The sequence below is a fragment of the Pogona vitticeps genome, chromosome 2 (assembly GCF_051106095.1).
Source record: "Pogona vitticeps strain Pit_001003342236 chromosome 2, PviZW2.1, whole genome shotgun sequence".
Lineage (NCBI taxonomy): Eukaryota > Metazoa > Chordata > Lepidosauria > Squamata > Agamidae > Pogona > Pogona vitticeps.
The window spans coordinates 11,497,762-11,507,660 of NC_135784.1; the positions used below are offsets into that span (position 1 = coordinate 11,497,762).

Sequence of the window (9,899 nt, forward strand, 5' to 3'; positions counted from 1 at the left end):
CTGGTGGAAGTGTCCACCCAGTGTGTGGCAGCAGCAAAGAAGGCCAATTCGATGGATCTAAGGAACAACCTAAGGATCGTATTTCCTTATCAAGTGTGCTGTTTGTCTTTAGAACTGCTTGCGATGTCTCAGCTCAGTCTCACCCCTTCCTAGGAGAAAAAAAAAGAGAAAAACATCAGCCTGGAGGCTTCATGGATAAAGCATATCAAAAATGTTTCCTTGGCGGATGTGCCTTCGTCATGTTGCTGTTAAACGGGGTCATATTCCCATCTCCCTCTCTTCTTCAGGCAGCCGAACAAGAAGAACAGAAAGGGAGCGAACAAAGAAACCACAGGAAGGAAGGAAGGAAGGAAGGAAGGAAGGAAGGAAGGAAGGGAGGAGGGAGGGAGGGAGGGAGGGAGGGAGGGAGGGAGGGAGGAAAGGAAGGAGCATCTATTGCTGGGCCTTGAGATAAAAGCTCCCCCCCCCGTCCCAGTGAGGTGGGGGCAACAGCAGGGAACCAGATATCAACAGGGCCTGCGATGAAAGCAGCTGCAAACAACAGTGTATTTTCCCCACTATTTATTTAAAATATTTTTACCCCACCTTTCTCCTTTAAAAGGGCCCAAGGCTACTCATGTAAAGTTTTAAAACACAAAATCAATAGTATCAAGAAAACACCACAGCCTGTGTGATGTAACCGACTGACCGTTGAACCAGGCCCTCCGTTCTCAGGGGAGCATTTGTTATTTTTGTCACTTCAAGGATCCCAATACAGGGGGCGACTCTAAAGGCGTTCCTTGGCCTCCGTGCCAAAGGCCCTGTGTCTTGGGGGGTTTGCCAACACAAGGCGGGCACAGTTCAGATTTCAGGACTTTTCTGCCATGTTTTCTTCCAACCCCCAACCTTGCTTAGGCTTCGCTCTTCCCTCTGAGCTCACTCTAAACCTCGTAGGGGTTGGAAAGGCAGCTACCAAGGGAGGGTTTCTTGGTGTGAGCTGTCCGTGCTGTAAAAGAAAGCATTTCGTGACCACTTTGTCTGGGACTTTGTCTTCAGTGCCATTCACTCCGCAAAAGACCTGCTGGGAGAGGGAATGCCCCAGAAGGAGAGGCCGGGTTGCCTTCCGGTCCTTCTTTCCTCCTGCCCTCCATGTGGAAGGACCGGAGCTCCTTCGGCCTCTTTCCAAAGCCCCCTTTGCTCCACCCCATGGAGAGCCACGAATTGGAGGCAGGAGGGGGAATCCCTTGGGAAGCAGGAGCGAGGGGCAGGTCTTTTGCACAGCCGATGGCCCTGAATTGTCCCTTCAGGACCGAAAGACCAGAACAGTTTTGGCCCTGTAGAAAAAAGAACAACATCCACCCGGAGACCCTTCCTGGGGAAATTTCCCTTTCAGCCTCCGCTAGGAAACATCCCTGGAAGGAAAATCCACCACCTCGTCTCTCCTGCTTCTCTCCTGCCTCCCTTTCGGTAAAGAAGCAAAACAAGGAAGCTGCGAAGCTGGGGGTGGGGATGGGTGGGGGGGAGAGTCATCCTGCAGTTGATCCTCAGCTCAGGATCTAGTCTTGATTAGCCCTCCTCTCTGCCAGTTAATCCAGGAATATACACACACACAAAGAGACACACACAGAGCGAGCGAGCGAGCGAGCGAAACAGCGTGTGCAAAAGTGCAAGATGTTCACCCTCAGAAGGAAAATGCAGGGACGGCCCCCTTCCCTTGCAAACCCCATTTCTCCTCCCCGTCCCCCCAAATCCTCCACCTCCCTCCTGCCCCCCCATCGCCGCCCCCTTTGCCTCTCCAGCCCCTCCTGGGACTTTGACCCTTTACAATAGGGAGGGGGTGTCCTAAGTCATTAGAGCGAGGCAGTGAGGGGGGGGAGAGGAGATGGGAGGGAAGTTACTTTCTCTCCCGTTCCTTTGTTTCCATCCACTGGAAGATGATCGCAGGATTGAAGGGAAGGCAGGGTCTCCTTAAACCCCCCCTCCCGACACACACACACACACGCGCGCGCGCGCGCATTACAAGGGGTTTTGGTCTCCCTGCTCCTGGGGGGGGGGGAAATCTGAGCCCCAGAGAGCCTCTCATCCCTCCAAATCCCCTTTCCCCTTCCTCCGGAGGAGACCCAGAGGAAAAAAACTGCCTTGCACGAAGGTCGAGCAAGAGAAAACACAAGGGGCACCATCAGAAATGCCCGGAGAATCACCCCCCTCCCCCGAGACCGGCAGATATCTGGATATAATCTCCCTCCTGCAAATATTAACCCCCCCCATCCCCGATCTCCCCCCCAATCCAGCACCCCACCTCCGTCCAGGTCCCGATCCGGGAGGCGCCCCAAACGCCCCGCTTCTCTCCTCTTGGGCCAAAAGGGAAGAGGCAGGCGCTGCAGATCCCCGCCTCTTCCGGCTCCCGTTCAAATGGCGTCCAGGGGAGGGGCTCTTCCCTCGCCTTTCTAGCTCTAGGCTCATTCCCTTCCCCCCTCCTGCACGAACTGGGGGGGAGGGGAGAAGAGGATATTTTATGTAAAATTTAAAACAGTAATAGACCGGGGAGGGGTGTTGAAAGAATTTTCCAAAGAGGAAAATGGCCGAGTGGAAGGAAAGACTCAGAGGAGACACAAGAGTTCCCGTCACCAGAGTCTGTTCACAAATATTTGAGGAGAGAAAAGGAGACAAACGAGCAGGGAGTTCAGGCTCTCAGACCAACCCGGATTGTGTTTCTCTCCTTCCAAAGGGAGACTCACAACAGCTGAGGAGAAATGACGTCACATCAGCTTCTTCCATCATCTGCACTCTCCACTTTCCCCTCATTCATTCCATCTGCTCTGTTTGGCCTTTATTACCACACATTTCTCTCTTTTTCGTGAATAGAATTCCAAGTGCGTTACAAGATCAAACCCTCGACCGCCTCTTCCTTCAAGGGTCCTCCTCGGCCCAGCACAAGACTTTGTTTGGTGAAGGAAATATCAGGAGGGCCTTGATCCGGCCCTTCGATCCTGGCCGCTGGACTTCTTCTCCACTGTAATAGCTCACAAACCCAGCGAGCTCAATCACAGGGGAAGCTGGTGGGGGACAAAGTGATTTTAACCCCCCCTTCTCAATGAATGCGCTCTGTCCTGCTTGGTTGCTGATTACATGACCCATTCGTGTTTCTTTTAGCCCCAGATGTGGCATTTTTCCTACCCCCACCAAAGATCAGGTTGGCTGCTTTACTCTCCTCTTTCCTCCCTACCTTCGACCAGTTTGGCTAATGAAATATTGGGGGGGGGGGGGATCTGGATCAAGCACCACATCAGTTAAATTAGTTAGTTGCAAACAGCAGTAATCCAAGCAGCCTCCTTCCTTTGTTTACTGTCCACTAAATAGTTTGAGCAGTTCCTCTTTTTCCGCGGGAATAAATAATGGAGTCCATGTGTGCTTAACTTTTTATTATGTTTAACATCGGGAGAGTCCACAACAACTTCAATAGCATCAATTGTGCCAACATTTAATGGGCACTCAGTCCAAGATAACATTTACTCTTTGTTTAACTTTTCTTCATTTACTTGGGGGGGGGCTGGTCTAAACCGCTCCTGGTTGGCAGGCTTCCTCAAGGGAGTGCTCCGAACTTCACAAATCATCCTGCACCATGGATGGCGGGCCCTCGCCTTCCAGCTTGATGTTGGTATGAATGTATCCTGTCCGAACCCCATTCCTCCAAGGACCGTGGCTGCGTGGAGAGACTACCACTGTCCATTCCAGTGGATCTGGCAAATTCTCTTCAGCCTTCACCTTAGGGGGATCCGGCAACAGTTCCCCCCACCTTCAAATTAGGAAAATCCTATAGCCACACTTGAGTCTTCACACAAGATTCCTCTCTCTCCTTTCTTGTCTCATTATTCCTCTCTTTTTCTAATCTGTTTTATTGGTACTCTATATACTTGTGATTCCTTGCCTTCTCTTTCCTCTTCCACTTCCCAAGCTGACAGTTGCTCCACCTTCGTGTCTTTTTTTCTGCACCCCATTTAGGAAAACCTCTACCCTCCTTTCTTTCCTCTTTGACCCTACCTCTCTCTTTTCCTTAACATTCAGGTCTTTCCCCCCCTTCTGTCCCACCCTCTGCTGTCTCCTCTTTCTCTGCAGTCTTAGAGGATGGCTCACCTACTCCCTTTCCCTCTATTTTTTATTTTTTAATTTATTTTATTTATATCCCGCATATCTGGTCAGGCGAGGACCACTCTATTCCTACCACTCCTTCACACTGGCCCTATCATTTGGTCCAAACAGTGATCCGCCACCAGTCCCAGCGAGAAACCCATCAGAAGGGAGGGTGGGCATGTGGTGGCACTCTCAGGCCAAAAGGTGCACTTGAGGAGGCCCTTTGAATCCTTGGGGAATTCAGTGAGTCAGTTCATCCAGAATTTTCAAGTTCCAGCCTTTGGAGCTGTAGCGAAATTCAGGCTACAGGTGGTGAGAAACGCTCACAGTCCTGCTCAACAAACTGCCATCAGACAACCACGAATTCAAGCAGCTCTTCTTTATTAAAAAGCACTTTTGCGAAAGCGGGTGTCCTAACCAGGTAGGCACACCGATCAAAGAGAGTTCGATATTTCTTCCCTCTTCTCGGTCGCAGGGTCCCTCCCTTGTTTCCCCAGTAGCATATACCCCAAAGTGTACAACCGCCCAAACTTATCAAGTGAGGTCCCTCCCCTCGTTTAGAAAGAGACAGAATGCTGGTCCAGAAAAGGAGCTTCCCTCCTTGAAACAGTGACCGGACCCTTCACCTTAGGGCGATCCGACAATAGTTCCCCCCCACCTTGAAATTAGGATAATCCTCTAGCTACTCTTGAGTCTTCACACAAGATTCCTCTCTCTCCTTTCTTGTCTCATTATTCTCCTCTTTTTCTAATCTCTGTTTTATTTGTACTCTATATACTTGTGATTCCTTTCCTTTTCCTTCCTCTTCCGCTTCCCAAGCTGACAGTTCCTCCACCTTCTCCTCTCTTCCTTAATGTTCAGGCCTTCCCCCCCTTCTTTTTTTAATAGACATTTTATAGACATTTTATTAATTTTTCAATCTATCTACATTATTTGTGCTTGTCAAACATCGTGTTACATGTTTTGCTTACAATTATTTGTTTTTTACCACTCAGTGTCTTCCCAATTGTCCCCCCCAATTCAAACCATCTTCCAGACATTCAAACCATTCATATACAGCTTTTAGTATGTAACATGACTACTATCATAATATTACTCTCATATTATATAAAATTCTCAGGGTCTTCTAATAACATTCTTATTGAAGGTGGTTCCAGATCCATGACCCAGCTTTATATCTAGTTTAGTTTATTTAAGATAAAAACAAACAAACAAAAGGACAAAAGCCCACCATATTACCACTTTACCCTGCTTAGGGCTCCCTTATTTCCATTTAACTCTCCTTTTTAATATACAGAGTATACCCTTTTACAGTTCCCGATGTTAAATATATGCATATTCTCAATATTAAGGGGCCCTTCCTTGTTTCTCCTTTTTTCATCTTTCTATGTAATTCCCTCTCTGATTTCTCTCTTCTCATTTAGCATTCCTGTGTCTCTAAGCATTCTACCATCTTTCATATCCTCTGAAACCATTTTATACATCTGATTTATGTCCATTAGCTCTTTATGTAGTTGGTCTATCTTCAATGGATCTTCCAAGCTTTTTTTGGTTAATTTTGCTGTTGTTATCTCCTTGTCTTCCCTTGCACTCTCCTCTCCTGCTCCTGCTTTGATTGGCATGCATGGACTAAGTTATTCTCACTTCCGTCTTCATTGTTCCCTGTTGTTTGCAGACTGTAATTCTTCTGGTGCTGATTGAATAGCTTGGCCTCTTGATAGTGGGATCTCACTAATCCTAGTATTTCTTGAAGCGTAGCTTGTATTTCATTCCAAAATTGTCCTTGTTGTGCCATTCTGTTTCTGCTGCCCAGAAACCAGGGTGCAATATTGTATCCGTGGCTTGATGGCCTATTTCCACAGATTTAGGAATGCCCAAGGAACAGTTTAAAAAGTTCAATTTAGGGTTAATTCTCCAGCCGGGAGTAAGAAGAGAGAGAAAAAAAATCAAGAAGTAAACATATTCTCAGACTTTAGGCAGCAGCAGAGTATTCAAGGCCACTTCTCCTGAGAACCATGTCAGAGAATTCCAGTAGTCCAAACAAAGCAATGTCCAAACTTGTATTCGCGAAGACAATGTCCAAATTTAGCTTACAGAAAAATCTATTAAACTTTTCCAGATTGTAATATTTTTAAAGTATATTTTTAAAAGGTTATTTCTTCAGCTATCCGTCTCACAAGGTTTTTTTTGCCACTTATAAGATTAATGAGATGAATAGCAATTCTTTTTTTCTATATATAAAAGTTGCCTCGAGGGGTACATAAGAAATTAATTTTAAAAAGGTATCTCACTAGATGCCAGATGGTAAACAGCGATGCTGAAAATCTGAATCTTGCCCACCCTCCCTCTCCAGGGAGCAGCTGGCTAACAAGCAGCGACTCTCCCCCCATGCCCTTGCCTGCCTTTGTCCTCCTTCATGTGCAAGAAGCCGGACATGGAGCTACTTTGCAACTCGTGCCTCCCGGAGGCAGCGCTTCCTCCACGTGCCCAGCTGGCTTGTCTGCAAAGTTGCTCCATCTCTCTCCCCCTTCTGGCTTAGGCTATTGCCGTCCCTCCCACTGCTCCCCGCAAGTAGCTCCACGTCCCGGCTTCTTGCAGATGGAGGACACAGGCAAACAAGGGCATGGGGGAGGGCAGCTGCTTGTTAGCTGGCTGCTCCCTGGAGAGGGAGGGTGCGGAGCGAGCAAGCAAAGAAGCAAAGCCGTGCATCTGGGCGCTTCCCGGGCTGGTTGCCCCATGGTGGCTTTCCCGCAGGGAAGGGGCGCTGCTCTCCTGCAAGGGGCGCTGGGGGAAGGGTTAGCATGAAGGTCACACACCCACCTGAGCCAGGAACCTCAGCCGAGCCAGAAGACCTCAAGGCAAGCAGAGGCTGCTCTGAACGCTTCGAAACCAGATCTGGAATCCACAGCATTGTCAGGTATGGAGAGGCTACCAGTTCCGATGTTCCTGCGGCTGAGGACTTTGTCACGGAGTTCCTGGAGGTCATGACAACACAGGGCTACCTTCCACAGCAGGTCTTCAACTGTGATGAGACCGGGCTGTTTTGGAAGAGGATGCCCAAAAGGAACTTCCTCACTCAAGAGGAGAGCAAGCTGCCTGGCCACAAACCCATGAAGGACCGTCTGATCCTCCTCTTCTGTGCCAACGCCAGTGGGGACCTGAAGATAAAGTCCTTGCTGGTGTACCACTCGGAGAACCCACGGGCCTTCAAGAAGCACACGGTCAACAAAGGCCAACTTGGCATGTTGTGCCAATCCAATGCTAAGGCTTGTGTCACATGCATCCTGTTTGTGGACTGGGTCAATCTGGCTTTTGGCCCTCCTGTCAAGCAGTACCTGCTGGACAACGACCTGCCATTGAAGGCCCTGCTCCTGATGGACAATGCTCCTGCTCATCCTCCAGGCCCTGAAGAAGACTTGTTAGAGGAGTTCAGCTTCATTCAAATCATGTTCCTGCCGCCTAACATCACCCCAGTACTCCAGCCAATGGATCAGCAGGTGAGTGCCAGTTTCAAGAAACGGTACTCCAAGGAGCTTTTCAGGCGCTGCTTCGAGGTGACCGATTGCACCAACCTCACCCTGCGTAATAATTAATGGGTCTTTCCTGGAGGGCAGATTTCCATCTGCCCTCAAGGAGACACTCATTAGGCCCATTAGGAAGAAACCAAGTTTGGCGGCGGACGAGATTGGCAACTACAGGCCCGTCACCAATGTTTCTTTCCTAAACAAGGTGGTTGAGAGGGTGGTGGCCGATCAGCTTCAGGCGCACCTGGACGAAACAGATGCCCTGGATCCATTTCAGTCGGGCGGCAGGCCACGCTATGGTATAGAAACAGCATTGGTCGCCCTGTGCGATGACCTATTGAGGGAGGCCGACAGGGGAAAAGTTTCCCTGCTGGTACTCCTCGATATCTCAGCGGCCTTTGATACCATTGACCACGGTATCCTCCTGGGGAGACTCTCCGAGTTGGGAATTGGTGGCCTGGCATTGGCCTGGCTCTGTTCCTTCTTGGAGGATTGTCCCCAGAGAGTACAGCTTGGGGAGAGCGTCTCGGCCCCGTGGAGTCTCAACTGTGGGGTTCCACAGGGGTCGATTATCTCCCCAATGCTGTTTAACATCTATATGAGGCCGCTGGGTGGGGTCATCAGGGGATGTGGAGCCCGGTGTCATCAGTACGCTGATGATACTCAACTGTACATCTCCTTTCCACCTACCGCAGGAGATGCCATTCTGTCCCTTCAGCGCTGCCTGGGAACCGTACTGCAATGGATGCAGGAGAACGGGCTTAGGCTGAACCCAGACAAGATGGAGGTATTAAGGGTGGGCGCCCCCACAGCTGGGGGCTTGGGAAACTCCCTCTCCTTTGGGGGGTGACCCTCCCCACCAAGGATGGGTCCGCAGTCTGGGGATCCATCTGGACCCGGCTCTCACCATGGAATCCCAGGTGGCGACAGTGGCCCGAACCGCCTTTTACCATCTTAGGCAGATAGACCAGCTGCGGCCCCATCTTGAGGTTGGGGCGCTCACTACCTTGGTGCATGCGCTCGTAATCTCAAGATTAGATCACTGTAATGCGCTCTACGTGGGGCTGCTTTTGAGGCTGCTGCAGAAACTACAGGTGGTGCAGAATGTGGCGGCCAGACTTCTTAGTGGTGTGAAAAAATACCAACACATTTTACCCACTCTGGCCACATTGCATTGGCTGCCCATCCGTTTCCGCATCAACTTCAAAGTGTTGATGCTTACATATAAAGCCCTAAATGGTTTAGGGCCTCGATACTTGGCGGAACGCCTACTCCCACCAAGATCTACCCGTGTCACCCGCGCGAGCCAGGAGGTGAGGCTGAGGAGCCTAACGCCAAGGGAGGCCCGGAAAGAAAAGACAAGAAATCGGGCCTTCTCGGCGGTGGCTCCTCGCCTCTGGAATAACCTACCTCCTGATATTTGCGCGGCTCCCTCGCTGGGCATTTTTAAAAATCAACTAAAAACATTGATGATTCGGCAGGCCTTCCCCTTAGTCAATTCCTGTTCTCCCCTCTCTCTCCACTTCCTACTGTTTGTTCCATCTTGCTGAAAGTTTTCTTTTATGTAAAATTGTTTTTAATTATATTGTTGTTGTTTTCTGTTGTTGAAAGCCGCCTAGAGTGGTCTTAATTGATTAGATAGGCGGGATATAAATTAAATAAATAAATAACAAATAAATAACAAACAAACAAATAAATAAATAAATAAATAAATAAATAAATAAATAAATAAATGTTTTAAAGGTTAAAGTTTTTTGTTTGAAATATTTGAAATCATCTGCACAGTATGTATGGCTTTAAAGAGCACTTACTAAACCCTTTGCAAACTTAACGTTCTGACTTTTTTTGCCCATAGGAACACATTAATTAGATTTCAATGCATTCCTATAGGAAAACACGTTTCACAAGATGAAATTTTTGCAAGACGACATTAACCACGGAATGAATTAAATTTGTCTTGCAAGGCACCACTGTACTCCCGTGTGGGTTTTTTGATGTATCCTTAAGTTTCTGCTCAGACTGAAGCTGTTCCCACATTCTTTGGATTTCAATGTTTTCCCCTTTGTAGAAGATCCTGGATGAATAGAAAGAAGATTGCTTTTATGAAAGGTCCTCCTACATTCTTTGTATTTCTATCACCTCTCCCCAGAATGACAGCTTTGATATCTACAGGCCAAAACTTTGTTAGGATATCAGACTCCACAGGAATCCTAAAGAAATTTACAGACCTCCCAGGCAAGGAGATTCTACAATTCATTGATGTTG

General features: G+C 48.5%; 1 protein-coding gene across 5 annotated transcripts in view; it reads right to left on the bottom strand.

Moving 5' to 3' along the window:
* Nucleotides 1-9,899, bottom strand: part of LOC110070647 (uncharacterized) — a 262,437-nt gene that overhangs the window by 65,718 nt on the left and 186,820 nt on the right. The window lies entirely within an intron of this gene.